Genomic DNA, 10,785 nt, shown 5'->3' on the forward strand with positions numbered 1-10,785 from the left:
TTTAGAATACATGTATATGCAAATATTTGCCCTCAATATCAAATATGCGACTCCATTGTTACTAATTCATTTATGAGGTCTAATTTTCAATGAAGCTCAGAATCATAATCACTTCTGTGACTTCATTGATAATAATTGAATCATTTCAATTATACTGTCATGTGAATTCAGACATATTCTTACAAGATAATTTTTAAAAGAACTACACTGACAAATCACCTAAAGTGAGATACCAAACTCCCACAACAGTGAACTCCTTGACCCTATCCATCCTGTAGTATGGCACCTTGGGAGTGTACGTGGGGGCTTCGTACACATATTCAGCCTGTCACCTCTGACCAGAAAGTGCTCCATCATGACCCAATTCTACAACATGCCAGACTCAAATGGTTGGCGGCGGTGGCGGGTCACAAACTTCAGAGAGAAGCAGCTAACTTTAGAAGTGAGCAATGACTCAGCTAAAATCCGATGTACACTGTCTTCTGACAAGTGAAGAAATTACGCCCAAACCACGTCATCAGACTAAATGAATGCTAACAAAAAAAACAAACTCTCTTCTTGTACGTTTAGAAAGGAAGCAGAGACCTACAGTAGGACATTATTTCCCCCTGTAACGCTGTTGAAATCGTAAAAAATGTGCTCGATCGACCACAGCATTGGAGCTGGTGCACATGGTGGGAATTGTATTTGGAGCTTCAGGCATATTTATAACCACAAATTAGGTCTTTACCCAGAGACATTAGTTATTGTACAACAAACCAAATTGAAGTACATATTGTGTTTAACCTGGTCAGTTTGAAACAGGCTGCTCCAACTTGGACTGGCTGTTTTCTGCCAATGTTTTTTTTACAAAGCATGTCACTGTGTGTTGAGAAAGTGTCTTCTTCTTTGTTGTGACACAGATGGGGTTGGTGAAAAAAAAGAAAGAAAAAGGATTTGCTCAAGTAAGAGTTGAGGCAACACTATTTGCTTCTTTCGCGCCAGTGCAGCTGTGGGTCTCTGAAGTGGCTGCTTCACTGCAGCAAGAGCACAACACCTCATAAAAACTCCTCTAATTGCCACCAAACCACGGCCAAGTCCAAAACACTTTCATTTGAAGAACGGCAGCATTTCAGCTGTGTTTCTAGAAGTAATGTGGCCATAACGACACACTAAAAATAAGTGAGTGAAACAAGTTACCATTCAGGAACACTTTGCAGGTGTAAGTCAGAAGTTGACTTTCTCCTCTGCTGTTGTTTGATGAGACACAACCATGGTGAAAAGTAAGACCTTCTCTTACGAGACAAGAATTTTTTTTTTTTTTCATTAAATTGATAAAAGAAAACAACAACAACAGAATCTGGAGTAGCTGGAAAAAGCAGAAACATTGGCTTTGCTAAACACTCCATGTGATTAGTTCCCAAGTTACGTTCGCTAGAGTGTCGGTCTTCCCTATTTTTAGCTTGTATAAATAACGAATACATAAATAATCAGGACTAAACTTCTACATCAGAAAAAAAACCCAAACATCTGCTGATGAGTCAGAACAATCGTTAATGTCAGCCCTGTGTGAGACAAATATTAAATAAAAGACTACTTTCCATCAAATGACCTCAGGGCTATGACATGGACTATGGAAAAGTTTGGCCTGTTGAAGAATTTCACAGGTCAGTGGGTAACAGATATTTCTGTCGCCTGCATCTATCATCTATCTGTTCTGTGGACTCTTACACGTAGGTGACTGCTGTCAAATATATAACATGACACTTGGCCAATAATATTGGTAGAAACCCGTTAAACTCGTGCTTTTGCTTGCACGTGAACGGTCCATCTCACAAACACGGCACAATCGGCGAAGTGTCTCTCATTCGGCCTCGGTTCTATTTAGTCTTTGTGTCTCATGTTCATGTATCGGTGTTTTGGAAGTAAGTGTAAGTTCTGCTTCAAATTGCGACCACAGTCTTTCACTGGAAGCAGTTTGGACTGAAAGCTCATGGAGGTCAGTGTAGAATCGATTCACAGGTAATCCTATTGGATTCTTATCGCGTTTGGACTTTCAAAGTTCATCGAATGTTCTTTTCTTTTCTTGGAAATATTGACACGCTTCTATCTCTCTGGCTAATGGCCAATTAGCATATAGACTTTAATTCTGTCCAAAACAACAAACAAAACTTTACTATGTCTGTCACTGAAGTTGCCGGGTAACTATGTAGACTTCAGAAAAAAAAAAGCCTTGAGTAGCCTTGAGGGAGGAGAGACCTGTTCACATACCACAAAGCCAGGTGTCAACAGTCGAACACCAAGTTCTCCACCTCCACGTTTCTTTTTTTTCTACTGCTTTGTGACTTTGTGCAAGTCAAAATGGTATCAAGTTTTGAGTTTTGTAACATTTAAATATAATTAAACATTAAGTACAAACAAAGAGGTGAATCCTATTCCTCCTACTATAAAACCAGGTTGCTCAGCAGGTTGATGGGTTCAGCACTACTTGCCCCCGCCCCCTTGTGCGCGAGACAAAATGCCCTGCCACTACGCCCATTACGCCCCTAACCCTAAATTATCACCATACCATTATCATCTCAATGACAAACCACAGCGAGTAGTAAAACTTAACCACAATACAATACAATACTCACTGTGTACGTACAGGATGATGTAAGCATAGATTTACAGCTGCTGCCTGAAGTCAGTGAAGTTTTACTGTGCATGACAAAAAATGCAACCACATCACATGGAGCTGTGCGAGACAGACATCTGTGTACAACGAAGAGTCCGCCTTCTTTCAAATGAGCCAGGCTCCCAGTGCGTCCACGTAGGAGGAATTCATCATTCTGAATGTGGCACATTGAGACAACCTCCTCCCACACACACACACACACACACACACTCCTTCAGTTTTCTTCCTGTCAATCTGCAGTCTTGCGTTTTACACGTTGGAAGCAGATGGATGTGTCAGGAGGGCCGCGGTTTGACACCTGGGTCAAAGAAGGCGTCGTTCAATACCAAGTGAATCGAGAAGCAAACATTAGTTTATGTTCTAGGTCCAAACAAAGATAACTTCATTATTAATCGATTACTAAATTAATCGACAACTATTTTGATAACCGATGAATCGGTTCAAAGCTTTTTTAATGTTTAAAACAACATTTCCGATAGTTTAAAGCCCACATAGACCGGAAGCTCCAATTAACGCTGCGTTTGTGTGTGTATCTGCGTCATTACCTCGTTTATGAAACCCTAAAGTTTCAGAACAAACAGTTCAGCCACTGCTGAGAAAATAGTGTTGTATTGTTTTCCTGGGCTCTGCGAAGCCCTTAATTTGATGTCGTCATCAGAAATCCTCACCACTCCTCTCACCACCGTAGCGCCTCCTGGTGCGGGCACTCGTCCGGGCACATCCGGTTGCGTACATTCAACCGCAGAAGAAGAAGAACTACTCTCGTTGTAGCTGCTGAGATGCAGAGCATCCACCGTGCCAGAGGGGGAGCTGTGTATCTGAGAGCTGGCCTATCTATTACGTCACTTCCAGGTACCTGGCCAATCACAGGACAGTGGGAAAGCGCTCGTTGGCTGGCCAATCACAACATAGTCTACGTTCTGGGGGTGTGGTTTTGGTCTGAAACAGCGCGGCTGACGAGAGCGTCAGTGAGGAGATATTTTGATCGGCTCGTTTGCAGCGATTAGGAGGTTTTTAATCAGGAAAACAAGTTAATATATGTAAGTAGACCTCCATAACTAACATATATGTGTGATACAAGCATTCTATGTCACCTTTAAGCTTCTTAAATGTGAGTATTTTCTTCATTTCTTCGCTCTGGATAACAAAGAAATCATTAAGAGTGAATCATTTTGGTTGGTGGACAAAACAAGACATTTGAGAACGTCATCATTTCCAAGATTGACGAACACCGATCAACATTTTTTAAGGTTTTCTGATATTTTATGGACCAAACGATTCATCGAGAAAATAATCGACAGATTAATCGATTATGAAAATAATCGTTAGTTGCAGCTCTATTTGTGTTCATGTGTTTCAGACGGATCGCGATTCATCTCCCGACAGCTACTGTTGACGTGTTCCAGAACAGCCCGTGAGGCTTTGCTCATTATAAGGCTTTTCTGTGTGTTGACTACCTCCTTCTCTGCATAACATATTCCTTTTTTTATCATGTGCTCTTCACACTCACATGCTTTCAGCTTGGTTACCGTTTTGCATTATTTACCTGGGTTGTCTCTCATTGAATTAACCTGTTCGCGGCCTAATGAGCGCGTAGCATTGCACCAGACATTCCCACTGATGCCGACTGAAGCTGGAGCTGATAAAACTCCTGCACTGCAGAGTAATTAGGGAGTGAAGACAGATTTAACAAATTCCAAAATCCCCCCCAAAAAAACTTTTTTGGACCTGGAATTAATGTGGTTTTCTGACCGGTGGGAATGGGGTACAACAAAGTGCTGTTTTCTTTGCCTCATACAGCCCTAAATGTGGCTCTGGGCCAGCACATGCCTTCAGGCTGAGTTTAGACCACGAAAATGTATGGTTATGTGATACATTAGCAGAAATAATAGGAGAGGAGCTCTCCCCCGAGAACCCACTATCCCGGACTCTCCCTTTCTCTCATATTACTGTAGTCTCTCACCTTCTGAAGAAACTGCTGCAGAATTTCCAAGGACCGATCTGTGCAAACCATTAACTGACAGTTACAATACAGACATGAGTACAATGCAAGCGCTAAAAACTGGGAAAACTGCACCTCATGTGTGCATGTTGAAAAAGTCTTTGTGACGTTCTCTGAACACAATCGTGAAATTGAAGGGACGGTGACAATTCAACAGGCAAGTGGAAAACTCTGATTGAACAAAAAAAACAAAAAACACATATTGACAAAAACTCTTGTGTCGTCATGAGGCAGAGAAGGCGAGATGAGCTTCAGCAAACACTGTATTGACCTTTCGAGCACAACTGTGGTGTGTCACAACCTTGTTTGTGAAAAGTCTTTGCTGTTTTCTTCTTATCAGTTAATATCGATCTACTAGTCCGTGTGTGCAGATGGTGATGCAGGTATCCTGCTTTGTAACAAGAGTGACATTGACCTTGAGAGGAACAGTCAGTACATTTACATAACACTAGAAAAACACAAATGCTTGTGTTGGTCCAACTGGAAATCATGTAAACCTTTATTCAGACATGGTCTGACTGGAGCTATAACTACAACTAAAACTCTGAAATAATATAAGGAAGTGGTAAAAAAAAAAATTAGCATAACACAACAGTGACAAAAACATAGTGAAATTCAGGCCGGTACATTTGAGATTTCATGTCAGTTTAAAGAGCTGACTAAGTGCATGGTAGGGCTGTCACTTTTATAATAAATGAATTTATAATGACCTATAATTCCAATAAGTACAACCGCAGCTCAGCTTAACTGTACTGCTAGTCTACTGGCCCAACAAGATATTTTTTGTGTTATTTTTATCGTGACTGATTGAGTTAATGTCAGATTCTGGTTGACCACACCGGAGCTTGAAGACTAAGAATGTTCAGTCTGTGCTATTTTCCACCGCGTGACATTACAGAATCATCCACTAAGTGTAATTTGAGGGCACGGGAGCATGCGTTTGTCCAAATATCTCAGGTTGTTATGTCACCTGTACAAAAATGTCACTGGCCGCCACAGACTTGGAACAGAGTGCTCATTCAGGAGGACACCACATTTCCAGACTTATTTGCTATGGTGTTTGCTGATTTGCCTCCACTTGAACTCTGGCCAACAATGGAGGACCGTGGCAAATGCTCCGTACAGGAAATTGCATATTTTCAAGCTCATTTGTGAGGAACAAAAAGTCTCATACAAAGTGCTCCTCACAGTGTCTCTGTTTGAAGACATCAGATGACTGTCATCAAGACCTGTCCTAATTTGTCAAACCTTGCCTCGGCAATTCATCTGCCAGACTTCATGCCGAATCAAGTGCAGCACATCCAAGGAGAATTAAGTCTTTCAACACATAATGACACAATGAAGAATTCATAACGAATCTGCTGAACTGTTTGTTCAGAGACACGTTGTTGTCGTGCATTTGGCTGCTGCTCCGTTTTGACAACAAGAGACTAATGACAGTCCCCCTTTGCCTAATCTGTCACTTAGATATCTTTAGATTGATCGATTAAATGATGTAGTTAACAGATTATCATCTATTGTAATCCTGGCTCAGATTCTAAGAATATACGTTCACCTAAAGGAATGAGCAGGTCTATGTTACTGCATGTTCCAAAAGTTCTCCAAAACATGCGGGTTATGAGTAGTTCTCAGGCTTTTATTGTGTTTTCCAATTCTAAAGAGGGGGGGTTTAAGGGTATCGCTGACAGAGTGGAAGAAAAGCATATGGAATATGTAGCAAATGGAAGGCTTATAGCCATAGTCTGCATCCGGTGACTTACTGTAGACTAAACAAAGTTCAACAACGTTGGGTGTAGCTGCCTCCTGTCTCAGGGGAACATATCAAGGCATATAATACATATATGTAGGTCACAACTTTTACAAAGTTTACATGTTGAAATATCAGAAAACTTTTTAGTTTACCCAAAGTGGATACTTCTTTTAATCCTCTCAGAGAAATAAAGTGCTCCGGTCTTCCCTCGCCAAAACCTACTCTGCTTTGATTTGTCAGCCGGTCAGTCCGCTGTGATTGGTCAACTGCTTCCAGCATGTGGAGGAAGTCACACACCCAAGATACCTGCCGGGCTCCTTCTTAGGCTGGTTGCTAAAAACAACAGTGATAATCGTAACAACAGCGCGGCACGGACCGTACTTATTTTACCACCGCTCTCCAACAACTCATCGCACGCATTGATGACAACCATGATGAGACACGCACCGTAGTCGCGCCAGAAGTAGTCATGTAGTTGGACCCGCAACAGCTCTCTACTGTAGCTGACCACATCCCGGGTAAATAAGGTAAACAAGTGACTTTGTGTAGCTGATGTTTGTGGTGCAGATTGGCAAACGACATCAACAACGGGCTCCATTCATCTTGCAATCGTGACTCTGAAATCATTTAAGCTAGCGTGGGTAGAGCAGACAGATCAACTAGATAAACAAATCTACCATCAGTGGAAGCAGAGGCAGCAGCTACTACCAGGCCCAGGCTTCAGCAACCAGCGCTGGGCCCCAACGGCATATTATGCAATCAGTATCAGTAACGATAGCTGACAAGTTGCAATTTGTACAAAATTTCAGTCAAACGTAGATGGACAGTTGATTAAATAAGCCAAAAACATACTTTTTATACTTACTATACTACTTCTCTATAACGTTTTCATCATTTAGCAGTGATTTAAGAGAGACCTTGTCCTTTTTATAACACAGTGTCTTCACAACATAGCGATACCCCGATATATAAACTCTTTTCAGGCAGCCTACGCTCAATCTAGGGGGTGATGCTCTGGTCTGTGTGTTCATCACGTCTTTAGTAAGTTACAGAAGTAAGAGTCTGACAGCCAACCGGTTGTTCTCTGAAAAAAACCCAAACAATGCACCTGTAAAGTTGTCATTCATACATGTAAGTTGGTACGTCAATGTTATCTTTGCCAAGACAGTACTGATAAGTCGAGTCACAAGTCACGGCGTAAAAGATGCTGTACAACAGTCTTCATGTAGCTATATCTAGTTCTGTGATCTGTGTGAGGCTGTGTGTCCTTCCTGTTTGGTCATCATTGTAAAGACACGAGAGTACTTTTCCCCAATAATGTGTCGTGTCTTAAAAGGAACCCTGTGTGAAAAACAAGGTAGATAACACTGAATGCTGTTCTCTGCATTGTTTTGGACATGGTGTAACACATTCTTCGAAGGAAATGGGGAAAGGCTCACAGGGGAACAATGTCAATTTGGATGGCGTTTTTTTTCTGCTGCAATTACAATGAACAATAGGTTTAAAGTTCAAGGTGCAAGGTGTTAGTTTTCACACGTGATTCAATGGATATTTACACAAAGTTAATTCGATTTTAATTATCTAACATCATAGATCATATTGCTTCATTCCACCTTTCAAGATTCTGAATGAACGATTACATAAATGCGGTCCCGCAGATAAAAATAGGCTGCAGCTCCTTACAATGTACGGTGTGTGTGCCACCATCTCAGATTTCCATTCAGTGTATTGAGTATATTTGGAAAACTGCCACACACGCGGTGTCTTTGTGTCAGCGACACCCTCTCTCTCCTTTGAGACTAACTTGGTGTAAAGACATGTGGCTCATTTAGACTCAATCGAGGTCCAAGTTACATCAGCCAGCAGCAGCAGTGGCACTTCCACCCCCAACTGCTGCATATAGGTTTGACCTATATGTGTCATTTTAGGTCTAACAGCCAATGAGGAGCCAAGGATCCAAGCTTCACTTCACCCTGACTACAGGTGTTCAAACACCACCTGCAGTCCAATAAAGTTTCCTGAGGAGTCACCGTGATGAGAGTTTATATATATATATATATATATAACCCAATATATGTATATACAATATAACCCAATAAATTAAATAAAACATTTTGACTACGAAACTGCTGCTTATCACTGTTTTGATAATCCACTTATCAGTTTAAGTTAATTAAATGTGAATGTGTTGGGGTTACTTTGCTCATCTTTAACAGTAAACCGAACATCTTTGGTTTCAGTGCATTTAACGGTTTGTGAAACAATTTTGTGACGCTGTATTGGCAAAGCAAGTGATCGCATAAATGAGAACATAATCAAAAAAAAGGAACAAGAGATAGAGAAAATATATTAACTTGCAGCCCTTTTAAACGAACGGGCATAATAAGACTTGCATTCACTGTCCTTCTCATTTCAATTCATGCACTTGTGCAGCGTTTACTGTGTCACGATCACTGCGACACACAACAAAGACATGGGCGAGCTTAAAATGCCACTCTTATATAAGTAAGATGGATGAGTTTAGACTAGGTTAAGTGCACATACACATTCACTGTGTGGCAACCAGAGTTTTTTTTTAGCATTGAGTTGGACGATTGCAAGAAGCTGAACTCACTACTCAAACACGCCTCAGCTGAAATATTCTCCTGGCTGAATCTAGTCTTTGTCTCTGCTGTATGTGACTTGACGCGGGCGTTGTGTTGGTTTTTCTGATGCTTCGACACAGTCTTTGTACAGAAAGTGACAATGACACATATTTGAGAAGATTCTATGGATCTGCCTGCATGAATCACCACCTTATTTCCATTGATTTTCTCTTGAAAGAACGATTCCAGTTGAACAACAGCAAATGTGACGAGTGGGAAGAGTGAGAACATGTGAGATGAACTTTAGATGAGTGTGCTAATGTGATTAATCCAGTCTCCAGTGAGAGTGAGACTCCAGGGAAACTGTAGCCTGTGGGCTGTAGTGCCACAGGCTACAGTTTAAACAAGTCCAATTATGTCAGCAATGAACAATTTCAAAACATTTTCTATCAACGCATGACAACAATCTGATCCTGTGATTACAAGTCACAACACATGTATTAGTGGTCAATGAACCCGGCGGGCCACGCGCAGCATGCCCAGTTACATAAGTCAGTTTTTATATGAATAATTGATCACAAAATAAAGCATTTTTCCTCCACTCAGCACTCCACGTACAACAATCTCTGCCGTGTTTCTACCATTTCCGAGCCGAGTGCAGGGACAGTGGTTCGAGGATGCAGAGCGCAAACAATAACAGTCGCCTTTGTGTTTTCTCGTGAAGTGAACGAGGGAAAAAACACGGGACGCACGAGCAAAAACGTGGAGCAGCACGCAGGACACAGCAGAGCCACGCAGAACGTACACTTTCACTCCATGCGATCAACTGGTGAGCGCAGTGGCACATTATGCGAGTCTCACAAGTGAGATAAATGAAGACAAACAAATCCTCGTGTTGTTGGAGAAATAAAAAACAAAAACAAAATCAAAATAAAAGCATCCTAGTTCTAGTGACGCCCTGCGCGCGCTCTACAGGAAGCTCATCCCACTCAGCCACTGTTGCTCTGCAGCTTCACTTCATACGTCCGTGTACATTGCTGATCAAAATAGAATGCATCTTAAAATTCGTTTGGTTTAAATCCTTTTTTTTATTCTCTTCATCTTCTCAGACTGCACAGCAACACAATCTGGATTTTTAACAACAAATATGATGGTCAAAATGAACTCGCAAAACACATGCGCGGGTGCAAACTGTGCAAGAATAATCATTAAAGACTATCAGCACTGCTGCTAATAAGAAACAATAATGACGCTGATGATAATAATAATAATAATAATAATAAAAGAATGGATGCATAAGTTACCTATTACTCGAGCGTGGCAGACAGTTGCTCGCAGGCGGAGGAGGAGGCGCAGCAATGCAAACAGGAGTTGGAGACCCTTCCCATTTAACAAGCATGGAGACTGAGTGGAATTTTCCATCTGCCATGTGATGATGGCAGCCGTCGGAGCGTCGTGTTACAACGCCGCGATCTGCTGGGGGGGGAGAGGAGGAGGGGGTGTGGGGAGGTGCACTCCTTCTGTCTGGAGATCACCCCCGCCTTTTACAAGTGAAAAGACACTGGTGCTAGGAAGCAGTTGGTGGGGGGCGTACTTCTTCTTTTTAAGTAGTAAAGCCACAGTAGAGATCTCAACCTGGACTTACAGCGTGGATGGTCACTGTTTAGACAGATATCCTCACATTGTTGAAGGTCTACAAGATATTTAAAGATAGCTGTCAAAAAGTGGCATCATTTGTTCTCGAAATGAAGTTGTGAATTTAATCACGGGGGGCGGGAAACGGGTTCGTCCT

General features: G+C 41.7%; 1 protein-coding gene across 1 annotated transcript in view; it reads right to left on the minus strand.

Annotated features, from left to right (window-relative positions):
• Window positions 1-10,427, minus strand: part of slc38a4 (solute carrier family 38 member 4) — a 28,857-nt gene extending 18,430 nt beyond the window's left edge. Inside the window, exon 1 of the mRNA XM_044021784.1 lies at window positions 10,298-10,427. The gene's annotated coding sequence lies outside the window, so the exon portion shown is untranslated. The remainder of the gene's footprint in view (window positions 1-10,297) is intronic.
• Window positions 10,428-10,785: the final 358 nt, after the last annotated feature.

This window comes from Solea senegalensis, linkage group LG3 (assembly GCF_019176455.1).
Source record: "Solea senegalensis isolate Sse05_10M linkage group LG3, IFAPA_SoseM_1, whole genome shotgun sequence".
NCBI classification, from domain to species: Eukaryota; Metazoa; Chordata; class Actinopteri; order Pleuronectiformes; family Soleidae; genus Solea; species Solea senegalensis.